Source organism: Hemitrygon akajei, chromosome 1 (genome assembly GCF_048418815.1).
Source record: "Hemitrygon akajei chromosome 1, sHemAka1.3, whole genome shotgun sequence".
NCBI lineage: Eukaryota > Metazoa > Chordata > Chondrichthyes > Myliobatiformes > Dasyatidae > Hemitrygon > Hemitrygon akajei.
In genome coordinates this window covers 134,624,905-134,648,434 of record NC_133124.1, presented here as the reverse complement: position 1 = coordinate 134,648,434, position 23,530 = coordinate 134,624,905, and the positions used below count along the sequence as shown (strand labels likewise).

General features: G+C 51.1%; 1 protein-coding gene across 1 annotated transcript in view; it reads right to left on the bottom strand.

Annotated features, from left to right (window-relative positions):
* The window catches only part of cndp2 (carnosine dipeptidase 2), a 71,838-nt gene extending 49,765 nt beyond the window's left edge, over positions 1-22,073 (bottom strand). Inside the window, exon 1 of the mRNA XM_073051885.1 lies at positions 21,927-22,073. The gene's annotated coding sequence lies outside the window, so the exon portion shown is untranslated. The remainder of the gene's footprint in view (positions 1-21,926) is intronic.
* Positions 22,074-23,530: the final 1,457 nt, after the last annotated feature.

The window sequence follows — 23,530 nt, the reverse complement described above, 5'->3', positions numbered from 1 at the left end:
CATACCTGACCCGCTCCCGTGCCGCGATGAATGTGGCCCGGTGGCCCCATCGGCCAGTCCCGCGGCTTGACTTGCTGGCAGATGGGGCAGTTATCTACAGATGTTTTACATTGATCGAGTGTCAAGGCGACACCGAATTGTTCAGCCCAGCGCCGCGTGCCATCGGCCCCTAAGTGGCCACCTTTGCGGTGTGCCCACGCAGCTAGTGTACTGGGGTCTGTGTGCCCACACAGCTAGTGCACTGGGGTCGGTGTGCCCACGCAGCTAGTGCACTGGGGTCGGTGTGCCCACGCAGCTAGTGCACTGGGGTCGGTGTGCCCACGCAGCTAGTGCACTGGGGTCGGTGTGCCCACGCAGCTAGTGCACTGGGGTCGGTGTGCCCACGCAGCTAGTGCACTGGGGTCGGTGTGCCCACGCAGCTAGTGCACTGGGGTCGGTGTGCCCACGCAGCTAGTGCACTGGGGTCTGTGTGCCCACGCAGCTAGTGCACTGGGGTCTGTGTGCCCACGCAGCTACTGCACTGGGGTCGGTGTGCCCACGCATAGTGCACTGGGGTCGGTGTGCCCACGCATAGTGCACTGGGGTCTGTGTGCCCACGCAGCTAGTGCCCTGGGGTCTGTGTGCCCACGCAGCTAGTGCCCTGGGGTCTGTGTGCCCACGCAGCTAGTGCACTGGGGTCGGTGTGCCCACGCAGCTAGTGCACTGGGGTCTGTGTGCCCACGCAGCTAGTGCCCTGGGGTCTGTGTGCCCACACAGCTAGTGCACTGGGGTCGGTGTGCCCACGCAGCTAGTGCACTGGGGTCTGTGTGCCCACGCAGCTAGTGCACTGGGGTCGGTGTGCCCACGCAGCTAGTGCACTGGGGTCTGTGTGCCCACGCAGCTAGTGCACTGGGGTCGGTGTGCCCACGCAGCTAGTGCACTGGGGTCGGTGTGCCCACGCAGCTAGTGCACTGGGGTCGGTGTGCCCACGCAGCTAGTGCACTGGGGTCTGTGTGCCCACGCAGCTAGTGCACTGGGGTCTGTGTGCCCACGCAGCTAGTGCACTGGGGTCTGTGTGCCCACGCAGCTAGTGCACTGGGGTCGGTGTGCCCACGCAGCTAGTGCACTGGGGTCGGTGTGCCCACGCAGCTAGTGCACTGGGGTCTGTGTGCCCACGCAGCTAGTGCACTGGGGTCGGTGTGCCCACGCAGCTAGTGCACTGGGGTCGGTGTGCCCACGCAGCTAGTGCACTGGGGTCGGTGTGCCCACGCAGCTAGTGCACTGGGGTCGGTGTGCCCACGCAGCTAGTGCACTGGGGTCGGTGTGCCCACGCAGCTAGTGCACTGGGGTCGGTGTGCCCACGCAGCTAGTGCACTGGGGTCGGTGTGCCCACGCAGCTAGTGCACTGGGGTCGGTGTGCCCACGCAGCTAGTGCACTGGGGTCGGTGTGCCCACGCAGCTAGTGCACTGGGGTCTGTGTGCCCACGCAGCTAGTGCCCTGGGGTCTGTGTGCCCACGCAGCTTGTGCACTGGGGTCTGTGTGCCCACGCAGCTAGTGCCCTGGGGTCTGTGTGCCCACGCAGCTAGTGCACCGGGGTCGGTGTGCCCACGCAGCTAGTGCACTGGGGTCTGTGTGCCCACGCAGCTAGTGCACTGGGGTCTGTGTGCCCACGCAGCTTGTGCACTGGGGTCTGTGTGCCCACGCAGCTAGTGCCCTGGGGTCTGTGTGCCCACGCAGCTAGTGCCCTGGGGTCTGTGTGCCCACGCAGCTAGTGCACTGGGGTCTGTGTGCCCACGCAGCTAGTGCACTGGGGTCTGTGTGCCCACGCAGCTTGTGCACTGGGGTCTGTGTGCCCACGCAGCTAGTGCCCTGGGGTCTGTGTGCCCACGCAGCTAGTGCCCTGGGGTCTGTGTGCCCACGCAGCTAGTGCACTGGGGTCTGTGTGCCCACGCAGCTAGTGCACTGGGGTCTGTGTGCCCACGCGGCTAGTGCACTGGGGTCTGTGTGCCCACGCAGCTAGTGCACTGGGGTCGGTGTGCCCACACAGCTAGTGCACTGGGGTCGGTGTGCCCACACAGCTAGTGCCCTGGGGTCGGTGTGCCCACACAGCTAGTGCCCTGGGGTCGGTGTGCCCACACAGCTAGTGCCCTGGGGTCGGTGTGCCCACGCAGCTAGTGCCCTGGGGTCTGTGTGCCCACGCAGCTAGTGCACTGGGGTTGGTGTGCCCACGCAGCTAGCGCACTGGGGTCGGTGTGCCCACGCAGCTAGTGCACTGGGGTCGGTGTGCCCACACAGCTAGTGCCCTGGGGTCGGTGTGCCCACACAGCTAGTGCCCTGGGGTCGGTGTGCCCACACAGCTAGTGCCCTGGGGTCGGTGTGCCCACACAGCTAGTGCCCTGGGGTCGGTGTGCCCACGCAGCTAGTGCCCTGGGGTCTGTGTGCCCACGCAGCTAGTGCACTGGGGTCGGTGTGCCCACACAGATAGTGCACTGGGGTCGGTGTGCCCACGCAGCTAGTGCACTGGGGTCGGTGTGCCCACGCAGCTAGTGCCCTGGGGTCGGTGTGCCCACACAGCTAGTGCCCTGGGGTCGGTGTGCCCACGCAGCTAGTGCACTGGGGTCTGTGTGCCCACACAGCTAGTGCACTGGGGTCGGTGTGCCCACACAGCTAGTGCACTGGGGTCGGTGTGCCCACGCAGCTAGTGCACTGGGGTCGGTGTGCCCACACAGCTCGTGCACTGGGGTCTGTGTGCCCACGCAGCTAGTGCCCTGGGGTCTGTGTGCCCACACAGCTAGTGCACTGGGGTCGGTGTGCCCACACAGCTAGTGCACTGGGGTCTGTGTGCCCACACAGCTAGTGCACTGGGGTCGGTGTGCCCACGCAGCTAGTGCACTGGGGTCTGTGTGCCCACACAGATAGTGCACTGGGGTCGGTGTGCCCACACAGCTAGTGCCCTGGGGTCGGTGTGCCCACGCAGCTAGTACACTGGGGTCGGTGTGCCCACACAGCTAGTGCCCTGGGGTCGGTGTGCCCACGCAGCTAGTGCACTGGGGTCTGTGTGCCCACACAGCTAGTGCACTGGGGTCGGTGTGCCCACACAGCTAGTGCACTGGGGTCTGTGTGCCCACGCAGCTAGTGCACTGGGGTCGGTGTGCCCACACAGCTCGTGCACTGGGGTCTGTGTGCCCACGCAGCTAGTGCCCTGGGGTCTGTGTGCCCACACAGCTAGTGCACTGGGGTCTGTGTGCCCACACAGCTAGTGCACTGGGGTCTGTGTGCCCACACAGCTAGTGCACTGGGGTCTGTGTGCCCACGCAGCTAGTGCCCTGGGGTCTGTGTGCCCACGCAGCTAGTGCACTGGGGTCTGTGTGCCCACGCAGCTAGTGCACTGGGGTCTGTGTGCCCACGCAGCTAGTGCACTGGGGTCTGTGTGCCCACGCAGCTAGTGCACTGGGGTCGGTGTGCCCACGCAGCTAGTGCACTGGGGTCTGTGTGCCCACGCAGCTAGTGCACTGGGGTCGGTGTGCCCACGCAGCTAGTGCACTGGGGTCGGTGTGCCCACGCAGCTAGTGCACTGGGGTCGGTGTGCCCACGCAGCTAGTGCACTGGGGTCTGTGTGCCCACGCAGCTTGTGCACTGGGGTCGGTGTGCCCACGCAGCTAGTGCACTGGGGTCTGTGTGCCCACGCAGCTAGTGCACTGGGGTCGGTGTGCCCACGCAGCTAGTGCACTGGGGTCTGTGTGCCCACGCAGCTAGTGCACTGGGGTCGGTGTGCCCACACAGCTCGTGCACTGGGGTCTGTGTGCCCACGCAGCTAGTGCCCTGGGGTCTGTGTGCCCACACAGCTAGTGCACTGGGGTCTGTGTGCCCACACAGCTAGTGCACTGGGGTCTGTGTGCCCACGCAGCTAGTGCCCTGGGGTCTGTGTGCCCACGCAGCTAGTGCCCTGGGGTCTGTGTGCCCACGCAGCTAGTGCACTGGGGTCTGTGTGCCCACGCAGCTAGTGCACTGGGGTCTGTGTGCCCACGCAGCTAGTGCACTGGGGTCTGTGTGCCCACGCAGCTAGTGCACTGGGGTCGGTGTGCCCACGCAGCTAGTGCACTGGGGTCTGTGTGCCCACGCAGCTAGTGCACTGGGGTCGGTGTGCCCACGCGGCTAGTGCACTGGGGTCTGTGTGCCCACGCAGCTAGTGCACTGGGGTCGGTGTGCCCACGCAGCTAGTGCACTGGGGTCGGTGTGCCCACGCGGCTAGTGCACTGGGGTCTGTGTGTCCACGCGGCTAGTGCACTGGGGTCTGTGTGCCCACGCGGCTAGTGCACTGGGGTCGGTGTGCCCACGCGGCTAGTGCACTGGGGTCGGTGTGCCCACGCAGCTAGTGCACTGGGGTCGGTGTGCCCACGCAGCTAGTGCACTGGGGTCGGTGTGCCCACGCAGCTAGTGCACTGGGGTCGGTGTGCCCACGCAGCTAGTGCACTGGGGTCGGTGTGCCCACGCAGCTAGTGCACTGGGGTCTGTGTGCCCACGCAGCTAGTGCACTGGGGTCGGTGTGCCCACGCAGCTAGTGCACTGGGGTCTGTGTGCCCACGCAGCTAGTGCACTGGGGTCTGTGTGCCCACGCAGCTAGTGCACTGGGGTCTGTGTGCTCATGCAGCTAGTGCACTGGGGTCTGTGTGCCCACGCAGCTAGTGCACTGGGGTCTGTGTGCCCACGCAGCTAGTGCACTGGGGTCTGTGTGCCCACGCAGCTAGTGCACTGGGGTCTGTGTGCCCACGCAGCTAGTGCACTGGGGTCTGTGTGCCCACGCAGCTAGTGCACTGGGGTCTGTGTGCTCACGCAGCTAGTGCACTGGGGTCTGTGTGCCCACGCAGCTAGTGCACTGGGGTCGGTGTGCCCACGCAGCTAGTGCACTGGGGTCTGTGTGCCCACGCAGCTAGTGCACTGGGGTCGGTGTGCCCACGCAGCTAGTGCACTGGGGTCGGTGTGCCCACGCAGCTAGTGCACTGGGGTCGGTGTGCTCATGCAGCTAGTGCACTGGGGTCGGTGTGCCCACGCAGCTAGTGCACTGGGGTCTGTGTGCCCACGCAGCTAGTGCACTGGGGTCTGTGTGCCCACGCAGCTAGTGCACTGGGGTCTGTGTCAGGGGTGGAAGTGGTGGCAGATGATATTTAGGCAGCCTGGTCCACAGCAGCGTTAAACGTTGCCTCTTCATTATCTTTCCGGGTGTGGGCATCCACATGGTGGACAGAAATTTTTCTGTGGGTAGCCTGGTCCCAAATGAAACACCAGTGGTGCTGTCCCCCGAGGGGACGTCCGTGTATTTCCCACCCCAGGTCTTGCCACCGGACCATCCACACCGCAATGCCGTTAGCTACTGCCGCCAGCTCGGCAAGTTGACTGGAAACCCCCTCCCCCTCGGTGGTTAAAATTTTACCCATGGCGGGATGAAGTGCTGCCGCTTTCCAAAATTGTTTACCCCTTTTCCAGTGGCTGGAGCCGTCTGTGAACCAGGCGTGCAGTTTGCTGTCGGGGTTGAGGGAATCGAAGGGTTGACCACAACATGCTGGGGAGGGTTGTTCACCTCGGGGATGTCCGGGGCAGGGTCCTGGGACTGGGGGAAAGCCATGACTTGTTCATGGAGTCGGCTGACCCCTTCAGGACTGGGCTCAGCCCGGTCCGCAATGTACCACTTCCACTTGACAATGGAGGACCTCTGGGCACGGCCCTCCTTGTGGGTAGAATCGGGGGACTTGACCCATCACATTATGGGGAGATGGGGGCGAAGGACGACAGGGTCGGTCCCTGTTTGGTGTTCTGTGGCGAGGAGCGCCAGGTAGCAGGCTGGTAGCTGGTGCTCGAAGGGGCTGTAGCGCACTGCCGCTTCAGGTAGGGACTTAGTCCAGAAACCGAGGGGAACTCTACACCCTGGGGTCTTCTACCAGAGGCTCCACTCGGCGACCGTCTTGCTCGCTGAGACCTGTTAACTAAAAAGGCAGACCCGCCTGGCGGGAAGAAAGTGGCATGGCTTGTTCCACCGCTAGTTTCGCCGTATCAAAGGCAGCCTGTTCCGCTGGCCCCCAGAGAAATGTGGAGTTTTTCCTGGAGATCCTATAGAGTGGCCGGAGAAGCATGGTCAAGTGTGGACTATGCTGCCGCCAATAGCCCAGGAGCCCCACGAATCTCTGTGTGTCAGTTTTATTCGAGGGGACGGCAAAATTTAAAATTTTATTTTTGGCGGCATCGGGCATGCTTCTGTGCCCGGAGTTCCATTGTACTCCGAGGAAAATGACACCCTGGCTGGGGCCCTGTATCTTTTCCATATTTATGGCCCAGCCCTGTCCCCTGAGGGATTCGATTAGCACGTGAAGGGCCTTTGACACAATGGTCTCAGAAGGGCCTTGGAGAAGAAAATCGTCTATATAATGTGTGATTGAAATCTCCGGTGGGAATTGGATGTTGTGTAAATCGCGGGAGACAAGGCCATGGCAGACTGTGGGGCTATGAATATAGCCTTGGGGCAGGCGATTAAATGTGTATTGTCTGCTGTCCCAAGTAAAGGCAAACTGGTCTTGGCTATCTGAGTGCAGGGGAATCAAGAAAAATGCATTCGCTAAATCGGCAACAGCGTACCAGGGTTTATGGGGTCGGCCTACGATGTCTTCAATAAGGGTGGCAATGTCAGGTACAGCAGCGGGGGGGGGGGGGGTGCAGCCTTGTTCAACTGCCTATAATCAACGGTCATCCGCCAGGAGCCGTTCCTCTTTCGGACGGGCCAAATGGGGCTATTGAAAGGCGAGGCAGTGGTTCTAATAATTCCCTCCCGTAACAGGGCTTGAATGGAGTCTGCGATTTCTTGGCGCCCCCCGGCACTCTGTTCTGACTGTTACAGATGATCTTGGAGGGAGGGGGAATAACAATTGGCTCCCACTCAGTCGCCCCAACGACAATAGTGGCTCGCGCGATGCCGAAGGTGAACTTGCCCGTTTGTTTCAAGTCATTGTCCCTTTAAAACATTGATCCCGAGGATACATTCCGGGGAGGAGGCAATAAGGACTTGTACACGTCTGGGGGAATGGTTGCCTATGGCTAGGCGAAGGGTGACCTCCCTAGTGGGTAAAAGGGAGCCCCCCAATCCCTCTATCTGCATGTCCGTACCCCTCCACAAGGCAGGATTGCCTGGGATAATCGTGTGCTGGGCGCCGGTGTCGACAATCGCCATCCACCTCTGTGTTTCCCTTTCCCCAATGTACTGTGACGGGTATATGTGGCCTCAGGTCCCCCGGGCGGGAAAGGGTGAGAGAGCAAATGCGCCGGGGCCCCTGGCCTTCATCCTATAGGAGGGGGGAAGAGGGCTGCCACGCCGGGGGTGAGGCACTTTGCTGGTGGAGGTGGGACATTTCCTGCCTGACGAGCTGTCTTGAGTTCTGCCTCGAGGGCCTTCGAGACAGTTTCAGGCAGGGAATGCGTGGAGGGTGGCTCGGTGTGGGTGGTCTTTTTGTAAGTAGTCTTCCCCCTGCAATGCTCCTTTCACAGGGCATATAGGTTGGGGGTGGGGATGCCATCTATCTGGTTACGATCCACTCCTGCACGCAGCAGGTCCGTGTACAGCTGCCTGTGTGTATATCTGAGAGGGATAGTGTCTAGGGCCCTTGTCTCGGTCTTCCGGACCTGCGTAGGTGCCCCCCTCTGCATATATTCTAATCCCTCCAGGAGGGTGATGGCATCCCGTACGGTCCTACTGCCAGCTGGTGCCATGAGGGGCAGGATTACCAACTTCAGATTGGGGCGCGGTAGTGACCAAGTATCCCGCTCGGGCACCGGTCACTCGTGTGTTTTCAAGGAAGTTACGGTCGCAGGCACCTTGATAGATGCCGTTGACCAGTGCCCATTCCCTGATAACCTGGGTGCCCTCACTGACCATACCCCATTGCAGGTGCCCATGTAGATCCCACTCCAAAAGTGTGGGATAGCGAGCTCGTACCGCGGTCACTACCCGATCCCACAGGGTTGTGCCGTCGCGGATTTCTGCTTGTGGTGCCCGCAGCGCATTGTTTATGCTCTGCTGGTCAGAGAGGCTTCCCAGGGCGCTTGCCTCCTGATGGGAGAGGCTGAGGTTGGGCCCCCCCTCGTCCCACAGCCGGAGCAGCCAGGCCACGAGGTGCTCACCTGGTCATTGGCGGTAGCGATCCGCCAACTGGGTCAGCTCCTTGGGGGAGAAGTCCCGGGTCTCCGTGGTCTCGGAGTGACTAGGGGAAGGTCTGGCTGTCTCCCCCTCGTTCCCTTCCTCCTTGCGGTGAACCTGGGACCGCGTGGTGATGGGTCGGGCATGTTGGAGCTCGGGTGAGAAGGGGGAAGGGTGGTTGTGGGACCTTGGTTCCTCGGGCACCCCCTCGTCGTCACTATCCAGCCAGATGCCCCCACCCCCAGCCATGCGTCCAGCTTGTCGCCACACTGGACTAAGGCTCGAATCTTTAATGGGTCCGGCTGCCAGCCAGACCGACGGGCTGCCCTGGCCTGCTGAAGTTTTATCAGGCGACAGGCAAGTTCAGTTCCCCTAACTTCAAGGTCATTGGCTCGGGCCTGGGCAGCCTGTGCTGCTTCCTTCAGCGTGCAACAACGCTGACTGAGGTCTTCAATTTCCCTGTCCTTCTGACCACACAAGTGCTGCAGGTGATCAGTAATTCTAACCTGGCGTCTCAGCAGGGACGCAAACAACCAGAAGGCACCCCTTTGACTCCCCTTGGCTTTGGGGAACCCTGATTCCTTCAGGAGGGAGACCACATGATGGCCCAACTTCTCTCCACGGGGCTCTAACTGCTGAGACCAGTCCACTGGTTTTCCGTGGTCTGCCAGCATGCTGGCCAGACTCTCAAATCCCTCCCTTTCATCAGCCCACCCAGGGATCTTATCCTGGGTTCCTGTACTGGCTTTCTTCCCCTTATTCCAGAACATTATCCCCTGTGCTTGTGTCCAGCCAAAACCTATGAGACCCTGCTCCGCAGCGCCAAATGTTGTGATGGAAAATAACTGATTCTTTAAGTCTCAACAGTAGAGGCCTGGACACACACAGTTTTAATAATAAGGAATTTCTTTACAAGGGGAAGTCGGGTCAACACAAGCAACTACAATACACAGGAAGCGGTGTGGGGACAGGGTACGGTTACACAAACAAAGAACAAGGAAAAAGCACTACAACAGCTATCCCCCCTTGACCTTGGATAGCTGCGGCTCCCTTACCAGGACAAACCATAGACCTTCCCAGACATAAATCAACGCACTTATCTTCAATGAGGTGGTCTGTAAGAGAGGACTAGCCAATGGCAAGTCTCACCTTTTAAAGCATGGGGCTGGGTGAGATAATCCAATTAAGGTGACCAATAATTTAGGTGTGCATTGATCAGTTGGGAGGGACCAAATGTTGATTGGCATGTGGTGTGTCCCCTGACCAGCCAGGTGGCAGTGCGTCTGTCACGTGGCTGGTATCTCTGGATACAGGCGGTAACTTCGAAGAATAACCATCGCAGACACAAGTGAGAAAAACCCTGCATGAACACGTGGAGAGTGAGTCGGGACCACGAGAAACAAGGAGCGCCCGGCCAGCGTAAATTCCTCCGCCCGAGTAATACCTTTACTATTCTTTGACTATCCAGGAGAGTCAGGGGTACTTAGCAGTTGTGCGCACAAGGTATTTAATGTATGAATTCACGTATTTGTTAGTTTGAACAATAAAGGTAATTGTCAGTAAATACTGATCTCTCTGTGCCTCACTCAGAATCGTTGGAAGAGGTAGAAGCGGTATCTCTCTTTCTCTTTCCCAACAATTTGCTAGTGCTGTTCAGTAGGGAATCCAAGCAGCAAAATAGAGGGATGCAATGCAGAGACAGAAGGTAAAGCCAGAAAACAGAAAAGCAAGAATGGAGTACAGAAATGTCAAATGTAAAGGACACAGGGGGTACGAGATTCTGAAAGGACATTAAGTGTAAGGGCACTTCATCCGAATGACCACAGTATTTGAAACAAGGTCAGTGAATGTATGGCACAAAGGGATAAGATTTAGAGGTCACTACAGAAACAAGGTGGACGGGTGGGGGTTGGAAATTAAGCATCCAAGGGTATCAAGTAATATTGAAGGACAGGCAGGCAGGTGAGGGAGATGGGGTGGTGCCCTTAATTAAGGATAAGATCAGGACGATATTGAGAAACAATATAAGAGTTAAGGAACAAAATGTTGACTCCATCTCAGTAGAGTTTAGGAATAGTGAAGGAAAATAAAATCACTGGTGGGAGTTGTCTACAGGCAACTGAATAATAACATTACAGAAATATCTGATTCATGTAAGACTAGAAAAGCAGTTGTCAATTTGCATGTATATAGATTGGGCAAATTTTGTTGATTGAGGCAGTCTTGAGGAGGACTTCATAGAATGCATTCATGATAGTTTTCTTGAACAGCATGTCAGTGAACCTATAAGAGAAAACGTCATCTTAGATCTGGTCCTGTGCGGAGACAGGCAAAATTAATGATCTTGTAGTATTGGAGTATAAAGTTGCATTGTTTGTTGTGTAACCAAAATTATGTAGTCAGCTTTGTGTTTGCTATTTGCTAGGTATGTATCCAATTTAGTAGGAGAATGAAATCTCTGTATTGTCTCTGTACTATTGAACACATCAGTGACTTTAAGAATGTAGCTAAATAAGAAGATAATGGTGTGTTAATGAGAGGCTAGCTAAGAGATAACTGTGGCCAGGGATGAGGTAACACCCTGGCCCAAAAAGTAGATTAGAACATGATTAAGTTAATGGGTAGAAACAATAGTGGCAAGTCGGGAGCTGATGTACTGGTGATACGCAACTGTAGACCGATTGGATATGCTAGTGCAACTAAACCAGGAGATTACTATAAAAAATGCTATGTAAAAGGATCGGTGGGCAATCAGTGACTAGCTCACTGACTGTCTCAGCTTTGATTTGCAAATTAAAGTTTAATACTTCTTGAAGAATCTTCTGCATCTCCTGGTTGTTTGTGGGGCACGAGAAACCACAACAGTAGTTAGAGATCCGCTTGAAAGAGTGATCACAGTATGAGTGAATTTCTGATACAAATGGAGGGTGCAAAAGTTCAATCTCTATGCCTAAATAAGGGAGACTACAATAGGATGGGGGGGGTGGGGGTGTTGCCAGTGTAGACTAAGAACACAATTTTTATGGTGGGACAGGTGAGGAACAATGGGAGACTTTCAAAAGAGCTTTCACAGTGTTTAACAGAAGTATATTCCAGTTAAAGGCAAGAACAGAAAGGGTGAGGCAGCCATGGATAACTAAGGAAATAAGGTGACATGAAACTAAAAGTTCAGGCATACTGAGTCAGCAAGAGTAGTGGGAAACTGAAAGATTGGGCAAACTTTAACAAAGAACCACTAAGCAAGCAATAAGGAAAGGGAAGATAGATTATGAAAGTAAACTAGCAAAATAATAGTAAAAGATTTTATAACTATATGAAGTCTAAAAGCAAAATAATAGTAAAAGATTTTATAACTATATGAAGTCTAAAAGCAAAATAATAGTAAAAGATTTTATTACTATATGGTTTAAAAGCAAAATAATAGTAAAAGATTTTATAACTATATGAAGTCTAAAAGCAAAATAATAGTAAAAGATTTTATAACTATATGAAGTCTAAAAGCAAAATAATAGTAAAAGATTTTATAACTATATGAAGTCTAAAAGCAAAATAATAGTAAAAGATTTTATAACTATATGAAGTCTAAAAGCAAAATAATAGTAAAAGATTTTATAACTATATGAAGTCTAAAAGGGTGGCCAAAGTAAGTGTGCAGTATATCTCTTGGAAGATGAGATGGGGGAACTAATATTGAGTAATGTGGAAATGGCCAAGGCCTTGAACAACTATTTTGTGCCGATCTTCACAGTGGAAGACACATCTAAAATGTCAAAGAGAGATGTTATAGCTACAATGGAAGGTGAGGACCTTGAAACGATTGCTGTCACTGAAGAGCTATTGATGAGAAAACTAGTGGGCCTGAAGGTAGACTAGTCTCTGGTCCTGATGGATCCCAGGATACTGAACAAAATGGCAGAAGTTGTGACATAGAAGGAGACACAGTTGTGATAATTCACCAAAATTCTCTTGAATTTGGGCAGGTCCCAGTGGGTTAGAACAGTGGTCCCCAAACCACCAGGCCGCAAAGCATGTGCTACCGGGCCATGAAGAAACGATATGATTTGGCGACAATGAAACGATATGAGTCAGCTGCACCTTTCCTCATTCCCTGTCACGTCCACTGTTGAACTTGAACGCACATGAGGTCATCAAGCGGTCATTAACCTACAACTAGTCGATGAGTCAAAAACAAACATCACTTGAGAGTTTCTTTGGAAGAGGTGGTAGGTGGCATAAAAGGCCTAACGATGATGATAACACAGAGACAGCTGAGCCGAGACTGCAAAAAAAATGAAAGCTTCCTTCAACAGAAAATATGAGTCGTACACAAAATATGGCTTTAATGTGACTGGTGACTTGCACGCTCCATGCCCCGTGTGTAAGATGTGGAGACAACCTGTCTAATGAGGCAATGAAGCCCTCAAAACTGCTTCGGCACCTTGAATTCAAGCGCCCTGAACTTAAAGACAAACCCGTTGAGTCTTTTGAGTGGGAAAAACGTGAGGAAGTGAGACAGAAGCAAGTGCTGAGAACTACCACCTCCACAAATGCTGCTGGTCTGAGAGCATCGTACTTGGCTAGCCATATTGCTAAGGCTAAGAAGCCTTTCACTGTTGCTGAAGAATTGATTCTGCCTGCTGCCAAGGACATGTGCCATGAACTGTTGGGAGAAGCTGCAGCTAACAAGATGGCACAGGTTTCTCTTTCAGCTACCAGTTTCAAGGAGAATCGAAGACATAGCGGAGGACATCAAAGCACAGCTGTTGGAACGGTTTACAAGTCACCATGGTATGCTATCCAGGTCGATGAGTCTACCGATGTTGACGACAAGGCAATAGTGCTGGTTTATGTGCGATATATATTTCAAGACGATGTGCAGGAGGATATGTTGTGTGCACTGCCGCTGCCAACACAACTGGGGCAGAACTATTCAAGTCTTTGAATGACTACGTCAGGCAAACTGAACTGGTCATTCTGTGTTGAAATATGCACAGACGGGGCTGCAGCTATGACTGGACGGCTGTCTGGTTTCACTAACCGGAGTCAAAGAGGTTGCTCCCGAATGCCACTCTACACACACTGTGTCATACACAGGGAAATGCTGGCTAGCTGAAAAATGTCACCTAATCTTAACAGCGTATTGAGTGACGTTGTTGAAGTTATCAATCACATCAAAGCAAAAGTCCTTAACTCACGTCTGTTTGAGCAGCTTTGCGAGGAAATGGATGCAGAGCATAAACCCCTTCTCTTACACACTGAAGACAGGTGGCTATCAAGGGGGAGAGCCCTAGCCAGGGTTTTTGAGTTAAGAGATTTATTTCAGGAAAAGTCACCACTGGCAGCAAACTTCAGTGACGAGGAGTGGATAGCAAAACTTGCTTATCTGTGTGACATCTTCAACCTGCTCAACGAACTCAATTTGTCACTTCAGGGGAGAATGACAACTGTCTTCAAGTTGGCAGATGAAGTGTCTGGTTTCAAGGCCAAACTGGAACTGTGGGGACGGCGAGTGGACAGGGGCATATTTGACATGTTCCCAACATTAGCTGGGATTTTGGGAGAGACTGAGGCTGCCCCGTCCTTCTCACAGCTGGCGCGTGATCACCCATCTTTGCTGTCGACAGAATTCAAGCCTTACTTCCCAACCACAAATGACCCAGGATGTGCAAAGGAATGGGTCTATGACCCATTTGTGAATGTCCCCAGTGAATCATCCATGTCAGCACGGGAAGAAGGTCAACTCCTCGAGCTTGCAAATGATGGTGGGCTGAAAACTATGTTTGACATAACATCTCTGCCGGCATTCTGGATCAAAGTCAAGGCTGAATATCCTGAGATAGCCACAAAAGCACTGAAAACGTTGCTTCCATTTCCAACATCATACCTCTGCAAAGCGGAACTTTCTGCAATGAATGCAACAAAAACTAAATTGTGGACTAGACTGGACATAAGGAACCCCCTTCAAGTATTGCTGTCTCCCATCACCCCTCTTTGTCCCCTCTAGTCCGTGACAAACTGTTATTCTGCCTAGTCCCATGGACTTGCACTTGGACCATAACCCTCTATACCCCTCCCGTCCACGTTCTTACACAAATTTCTCCTAAATGCTGAAATTGAACCCACGGCCACTACTTCCGCTGGCAGCTCATTCTACACTCATACCACTCTGAGTGAAGAAGTTCCCCCTCAGGTTCCCCTTAAATATTTCACCCTCCACCTGTGACTTCTAGTTCTAGTCCCACCCAACCTGCTTGCAGTTATCCTATCTACACCCCTGCATGATGACATGTCTAACCCTGTAGTACATTGCTACTGGGACACAACAGAGATAACCCAATTGAGCGGAAAAGCTACATGGTCATGTAATTAATTTTACTAAAATTATCACCACCAGACACTTGTGTGGTTCATACACTCAGTGAGCACTTTATGAGGTACACTCTGGAACTCAGTGTGGTCTTCAGCTGATGTAGCCCATCCACTTCAAGGTTTGACATGTTGTGCATTCAGATACACTGAAGTACAGGCAGTCCTCGGGTTATGTACGAGTTCCGTTCCTGAGTCCGTCTTTAAGTCGGATTTGTACTTAAGTCGGAACAAGTACATCCGGTATTATTTAGCGTCAGTTTGTCAAACGTTTGTCTTAGTATATAGTATATATTTTACCTTTCTATGCATATAAAACACTTAAGAAACGTATGTATTCCAATAATTAAACCACTGCGTTGCTTAGTAATAATTGTAGCTTTCATCGGGGCAAGGTGTTTCACATGCTCCATTATTCTCACTTTAACCGTTATCCTTTAAATTTATTCCGATCGTTGACCAACTGTAGCCTAATGCTTTTCCAATGATCGTTTCACCTCTTTCCAAACGCTTTATTATTTCCACTTTATTTTCAATTGCGATCGCTTCCCGTCAATGGAACAGAAACACTGCAGGTGGCAGGTCCCAAACTGCGCCGGCTCCCAAGGTCCGCTGGGTCCTAACGACCACCACACTGAGACAGGCTAAATAGGACAAGTGGAGGCTGTGCTGGGTTTGGATTTTTGATCCTCCACAATATTCCGCGTAGGTATTTAAACTGGAGGTGGCAGTGCTTTTTGTTTATGAGGTCGAGTTGCGAGCTTGACATCAACCCGGGATGGATGGTATGGGAGTCACTGGATCGACATCAACCCGGCACGGGAGTGGTCTGTCACTGATCGAACTCGCTGATCTCACTGTGCCACCAGCTGACCGGAACGGGGGGGGGGGGGGGGGGGGGGGGGGCGGGTGTGGGGGGCCGGGGTCAGGGTGAATCTTACTAAGAAAAATTTAAGCCAAGTACAAAGTTAAACACTCAACACAGTGTCAACAGCAACGACTTAAAATGGCGGACGGCATCGCGATCTGACTTAAAATGGCGGCGGCGCAATCCGACTTAAAATGGCGGGCGGCATCGCGATCTGACTTAAAATGGCAGGCGGCGTTCTCCTTCCTCGGTTCGTAAGTACAAGTTGTCTGTAAGTCGGACGTTCGTAACTCCAGGACTACCTGTACAGCACTGCTGTTAACACATGGTTATTTGGGTTACTGTTGCCTTCCTGTCAGCTTGAACCAGTCTGGTCATTCTCTTCTGACTTCTCTCATTAACAAGACGCTTTTGTCTATAGAACCGCTGCTCTTTGGGTGTCTTTTATTTTTTGCACCATTCTTTGTAAACTCTAGAGACTGCTGTGTGTGAAAATCCCAGATCAGCAATGTTTGTGCCAGAAGCATAGCAATACTTGTGGGCCACTCCCAGCACATCACATATTGGGTTGCTCATTGACACAAAACAACACATATTACTATATATATTTAGCTCTTTTGGTGGCCGGTGATTCAGCAATGCTCTGTTCCTTAAAGTGAACCAGTCCATGCCTCGATACAGGGGCTAAGAAAGGGCAGTTAGATAGATAGTTTATTTCTTTGGGATCAATGAAGTATCTATCCAATGTATTTCAACACTCAGTGGCCACTTTATTTGGTTTACCTGCTTAATGATGCACATTTCCAGTCAGCCAATCACGTAGCAGCCAACTCTAAGCATTACAGCATGCAGACGTGGCCAAGAGGTTCAGTTGTTGATCAGAATGGGGAAGAAAGGTGATCTAAGTGACTTTAACTGTGGAGTCATTGTTGGTGCCAGATGTGGTGTTTTGCATCACTGAGAAACACAAGCACAAACATTGCATGGCCACACAACTTACTAACCCGTATGTCTTTGGAATATGGGAGGAAACTGAAGCAGGCAGACATGGTCACGGGAAGAACATGCAAAAAGCTTAGTCAGTGGCAGGAACTGAACCCTGAACTTGCAGCTGACACTGTAAAGTGTTGCAATAACCACAATGCTACCATGTCTTTTGACATCCACATCACCGGACGATGGGAGCATTTGGAGATTCCTCTCAGTAATTTCATGCATAATGGACTTCTAGTACCTGCTAACATCTTTTATGCAAGATATCACTTCTGCCAATGGAATGCTTTCCCCTTAATTGCTTATTTCTTCAATTTCAACTAGGTTCCTTGATACCACAAATTTTCAAATGTTGTCGAAGATCGAGGTATCCTTGCCTCAGAGAATCAGTTCCTGGTGAAACCCAACACCAAGTTATTGGGAGGCCAGTACCATTTGATAGTGCAGTTGGCAACACCTCCTCTTCCTTGGCTAACAATTGAGGGCAGACATGATGGTAAACACAAGAGTCGGAAGGTGCTGGAAATCTAGACTAAAACACAAATGCCGGAGGAACTCAGTAGGTCAGCCACCATCTATGGAGAGGAATAAGCAGTTGACATCTTGGGCTGAGTCCCCTCATTAGGGAAGAAAGGAAGGGGAAAGAAGCATGAATAAGATGAGGAAGCACTGGCCCTGTTTTCCACGCTCCTGCAGAGCTCATCAATTTCATGAACTTCACTACCAACATCCACCATGCTCTCAAATTCACTTGGTCCATCTCTGACACCTCTCTCCCCTTTCTTCATCTCTGCCTCCATCTTGGAAGATCTTCCACAACCCCACTGACTCCCACAGTTACTTTGACAACACCTCGCCCACCCTGTCATTCTCTCAGATCCTCTGCTTTCACTGCATCTATTCACATGATGTCCATTCCAGGACATCTGAGACCTCCTCCTTTTTCAGAAGTGGTGTTCCCCTCTCCCACTGCTATCAATGCACCTCAACTACATCTCTTCTACTTCCTGATCATTCCACCACCACCCCGATACATAAAAGTGATAGAGCTTCCCTCGTCCTCACTTAACACCCACAAGCCTAGAAATCCAACATATCATTCTCCACAATTTCCACCATCTTCACCATGATCCAAACACCAGGCACATCTTACCACTTTTTACAGGGAATGCTCTTTCCATGACTCCCTTATCCACCCATCCCTCCCTCTGAACCCTCTCCAGACATTTATCCCTCCAGCTGTGCAAACTGTAAAACATGCCCCTACACCATTCACGATCCCAAGCAACCCTTTGAGGTGAGGCAGTCCCTCACTTGTGAATCTACTGGTGTCATCTACTGTATCCAGTGCTCCCACTACAGCCTCATCAATGAGATCTGATGGAGATCATGGAACAGCTCTATCCAGTGCCCAGCTCTGTCTGCCAGAAGAGCCAGGATCTCCCAGTGGCCAGCCATTTAAATTCTACGTCCCATTCTCACACTGACATATCTGTCCACGGTCTCCTCTACTGACAAGTTATGGCCAGATACAAATTAGAGGAACAACACCTCATTTTCTGCTCTGGTAATCTCCAAACCTAACAAAATGAATGTTGATTTCTCCAACGTCCAGTAACATCTCTCCACCCCACACCACCCCCCTCATCTCCCTTTTGTATTTCCTTTCGTATTTCCTTTCCTATTAGCCCCCGTACACCTTCTCATTCCCCTCCCCAGCCCGCTTCATCAACCACTCCTTCATCCCTCAGGTTCACCATGGGACCTCCTTCCCTTTATTTCATGCCCACTGTCCTCTCCCATCACATTCCATCTTCTCCAGATCTCTGTCAATATACATCGATCACCTCCCTACTTCTTACATCATTTTCCAATACAAGCGCACCCCTCCTCACTGCCTATCTTCCCCCCTGATTTGTATTCACTTTATCATCTCCACCCCCTCCCTCCTCCCCCCATAATTTTACACTGGCTTCCTCCCTTTTCTTTCCAGTCCTGAGGAAAGGGTCTTGAAACAAAACATCAACCAGTCATTTCTCTCCATAGATGCTGCCTGGCCTTCTGAGTTTCTTCAAGATTTTAAGTATTGCTCTAGGCTTCCAGCATCCACAGTCTTTTGTGTCTTCAATAAAGTTATTAGATTTATAGATTGCAAGGTCTAATGTTCTTATCTTTATTGTTTTAACACTGAGCAGAGTCAGACACTGACTTTGTCCTTTATCTGAAATAAGCAGAGTCAGACACTGACTGTCCTTGATCTGAAATAACAGTCTATCTTAGATAACGTGAAACAGTAAAAAGTAGCAGCACAATGGTAAAAATCCACCAGCCTACAAGGTTTAAGGTGAACTTTACTCTTTGGAATAGCAATTGCAGTGCTGTAATTTTAGATATAAAATCAAAAAATGCCAGAAATATATGGTGAAGCTAAGGAAGGTGCCAGAGGGCAACTTCTCCCAGTCCACCTGCAAAACAGCTTAAATTCTCCTCTCTAACGCTTCTTCTTTCCTCTCCTAGATGGCCAGGGTCCTGTCGGAGTCCGTGATCTACAGCTGCACTCAAACTGTGCTTCTTCACAGCAGTGGGCTTCAGCTCTCGGAGCTTGCCGCGTGGCTGTTTTCAGTATCTCCAGGTGCGCCCTGGAAGACACGCGCCTTCGGGGCGCAGCCTTGTGGGCCCGTTTCTTCGCCGGTGTCGCCAACTGAGGCCTCATGGTAGATCGGAACATTGATACATCGGGTACGGCTGTCAGAGGTCACGTGAATGATTACTCTCTCTCTCTCAACGGTGAGAGAGTGTTTGCCACTGATTCTCAAGTTGGTGAACTTGAACTAAAAGTGGCACTGCAGGCTGTAACATTGGAACAGCGCACTGCTGGTCTCCCCTCTCGCTGTGTCAGGACTGATACCTCTCCCTCCCTATCGCTAGTGAGAGAGAGAGAGAGAGAGAGAGAGAGAGAACCTGTGGCATGTCAAACTGCCGGGTGAACAATGGTTTTTGGTGGACTCTGGATCATGGTCTCTTCAGGGGTTCTGGTATTGCTTGCATGCCCGGTGGGGGGGGGGGGCAATGCTTTTGCTGAGGCAGGTGGAGAAGGGTTGTTGCTTTGCTACTGCTCGTGTATGTGTGTGGGGGGGGGGGGGCTTGTGGTTCTAATGTTCATTCACTGGGGTTTCGTGAATGTCTGCGGAGAGTAAGAATTTCAGGTTGTATCTTGTATACGTTCTCTGATGTTAAATGGAACCACTGAAATAATCAGCAGAGGGTCGACATGGGAGTGTGGCGATCAGCGCAATTGCTTTACTGTGCCAGCCATCACTGATCAGGGTTGATTCCTGCCACGGTCTGCCCTCCGGGTGCTCTGGTTACCTCCCACTTGCCAAAGACATATGGCTGGGGAGCAGGGAGCAAAATATGCTGACACTGGAAAAAAAAGTTTAAAGTGCAGAGAAGGGATGCATAAAAGAAAGGGAGTTATCTCTTCTAGGGTGAGAACATATTAAATGGGTTAATGAAGGCAATTAGAGGGCAATTATGCTTCTTTATTTCTGCTAGGTGTTGCAAAAGGCAGGGGCATGCAACAGGCTCAGCAGTTAAGGCTACTGATGTCGAGAAAAAGTCCGACAATATCACAAATTGATCACTTAATTCAGAACTGACTGAATTTTTGCGACAGAGAGAGAACAAGTTAATTTAAGTTGTAAGACTTGATACTGAATCCAGCAACATGCACACAGTGAGGATGAGATGTTATTGGTCTGTTATAATAGGCAGGAAGTCACTGATGGTGAATTAAAGAGTCAGACAGGAAGCTGACGGTTGTTCCTACAGGCCACATTTGGGTTCACCAGTGTAGAGGTGACAGAAGTGCAAGTCAACCACTACTTAACCCCTTGGTGGCGGGAAGGAAATGGATGAGAGGACAGGTTTTGTACCTCCGATGGGAACGCACTGGACAAAAGGGAGTGGTTGTTCACACCGCAAGAGCAGACCAGGGAGCAACGATGGGAACGGGCCCTTCGAAGCCCTGGTGGAAACTGTGAAATCTGACTGATTGAGCATGCAGGCCAGTGGGGTGGACCGTGAGGATAAGGAGAATTCTATGTGACTGGTGGAGGATGTGGGGGGAAGAGAGGTAATGCAGGTAGCATGTGTGATGTAATTAAGGAGGAATTCGACACAGGAGGTCATACTGTTCACTGAGCAGAAGTGCTGGATCATTTGCTGTTTCTGGTATCAAAATTCCATAAGTGTCAATAAAAAGCACCTTCATCCTACGTTTGAAATGGGAGAGATTCCCATTCAGAGCGGGGTTGGGAAAGGCCTGGGATCCAGAGCCTCCTCGTAGATAGTGGGGAGAGATTACTTATGCTGGTTTCACAGGGCTGGCTGGCACCGTCATTGCCAGCACACACAGGAAGCCAATCCATGCGGCAGGCTTTCAAAATGAAGGGCCAGTGTGCTCTCAAGGCTGAAGCTTCAAATCTTACAAGGGAGTCGAGGACCAGAGGGCACAGTCACGCAATACAAGGATGTCCTTTTAGTAAAGAGATGAGGGGTAATTTAGGCAGAGGGTGGTGAACCTGTGGAATTCATTGCCACAGATGGCTGTGGAGGCCAAGTCATTGGATATATTTAAAGCAGTGGTTGATAGGTTCTTGACTAGCAAGGGAATCAGAGTTAATGGGGAGAAGGCACAGGAGAATGGGGTTGAGAGAGATAATAAATCAGCCCTGATGGAATGGTAGAGCAGATCTAGAGTCACCTAATTCTACTCCTGTATTTGATGGTTATGGAAATGAAGTACAACAGTAAGTTATTTGTCTTGGAGTCTTTACCACCAATGTATTGAATTGAACCTTTCCTATAATACCTCTGGTTATTAAAATTCACTGCCTTAAAATTATCAGTTATTCCAACATTAATTAGCAATTATAAAAGCAAAATTCAGATTTCTACCACTGTGTAAAATATTTCTGAACATCACTCCAAATAAGATGATTTGCTCAGCTTCCGTTCCTAAAGCGCTTCCGCGTTTCCTCTGCTGACTAGACCATTCACGTACATCCTCAACAAACAGAAAACGATCACGCGAGCAAGAGTTTTCTATATAATTGTGGCATTTTACTGCATTTGTTGAATAAATGAGCATAAGACGTTGGGCAACATGTTTAAAATTAGCCCCCCACAGCGAGTTTCATGATTCTACTAAAGGTCTAGTTACGGAGCTACATGGGAAAGCGGGGTAGGATCAAACACCAACAATTAAATAAAGCTCGACAGAAGCATGGAGTTGTCGCTGGCAGTGAATTAATTTAAATCCGGAAACCTTCACAAGACCTGTATAACCGATTGCTATCCGCCCTGAGTTTATGGCTCGGCCGAAGACCACCGCTCCATACAGGAAATGATCTCCATTTCACCTCGGGGCCTCCTCCCAGTCACAAAGCCGCATCATCTCGCTGCAACTTTGCCTTTTCATTATATACAGGAATACATACATTTAATACCAGACATGCAAAGTTTAAATGGGACCTCACCCTGTAACTACACGCCTCAACTGCGTTGCAAATACGAGCGTAGCCTGGACAAACAAACGCCACTCACATTCCAACTTCCGGGACGCAAGCTTGAATGACAGCAGCTGAAAACTAATCACTGCATGCTGCTCGGCGAGGGGCGGGAAGAATACATCTTCGTATGATTGCGAGAGGATCGGAAATAGCATCCCTTATTTATAAAGCCTTTTCTGTTACGGTGCGTCTGTTCCTTGGCGAGGCGGCAGAAAGCAAGATATCGTACAGAAGATACTTGCAACATGAATCTCATGACACGCAACTTGCAGGGCTGATCAACGACTTAGCAAAGGTCCTTGACAACAGAAGCCAGGCGATCATACTCGACTTCAGCAAGGCATTTGACACGGTCCCCCACCAGAGATTGCTACGTAAGCTTGAACATGTGGTCTTCTACATTGGTTCAACATGTTCCTTACCAACAGACAGCAATGTGTGCTTCTCGAGGGGGCAGAGTCCCCTGAATCTCCAGTAACATCCAGAGTGCCCCAGGGGATCGTGTTGGGACCCATACTTTTTCTTATTTACATCAACGACTTGCCAAATCTAGTCAAGTCCAAGGTCAGGCTCTTTGGAGATGACTGCATAATCTACTGTGAGATAAAAAATGACCAAGATGCTCAGCTGCTGCAAAAGGATATTGATTCATTATGTCAATGGGAGTCTCAATGTCAAATGTCCTTCAACTCATCTAAATGTTATGCTATGCATGTCAGTCACAAAGTTAAACCAATTAACATGACATATAACACAAAAGATTCTTGAACCAGTCACCCACCACCCATATCTTGGTGTTGAAATTAGCAAGGATCTTAACTGGGCTTGCCACATCAATCAGATTACAGCCAAAGCAAACAAAATGCTGGATATCCTGCGAAGAAACCTTCACTCATGTAGTAAATCTGTCAAGGTCACGGCATACAAGACACTTGTCCGTCCAAAGCTGGAGTATTGCGCGGCCATATGGGATCCCCATCAAGCTAACAATATGAAGTCCATCGAAAAAATCCAACGGCGTGCTGCTGGCTTTGTGCTAAACGATTACAGCAGGAAATCCAGTGTCACCAACATGCTCTCTAACCTTCAACGGGAACCACTTGAAAACCGATGTACTAAACTACGGTTAATCTCCATTTTCAAAGAAGTTCACAGCATCACTCCATCAAACATCCAAATTCGTCACAGGGTCAGTTCAACTCGACAGCAAACTGGACCTTACATACTGGAAACCCCTTCGGTCAACAAGATTTGCTGCCAGTACTCCCTCTACCCAAGATCAACGAGAGTGGAATCTTCTGCCACCAGACCTGCGCAGTATTTCTGACATTAATATTTTTAAAGATAGACTCAATCAAATCAATTTAGGGGATCTAGTCAAAAAAGCTCACTTTACAATTTAACTCTCACGCCGTTCACACTGACTGCGCGTTATAACAGCCGTCCAAGCAGAAGCAGAAGAAGAAAATGAAAAAGAAGCATTTCGCAGAGCGCTAAGGAAGATTTGGGAGATCGGGACATATTTTATATATTCGAAAACGAACCCAGACCTGGTGGGCCAAACGGCCTCT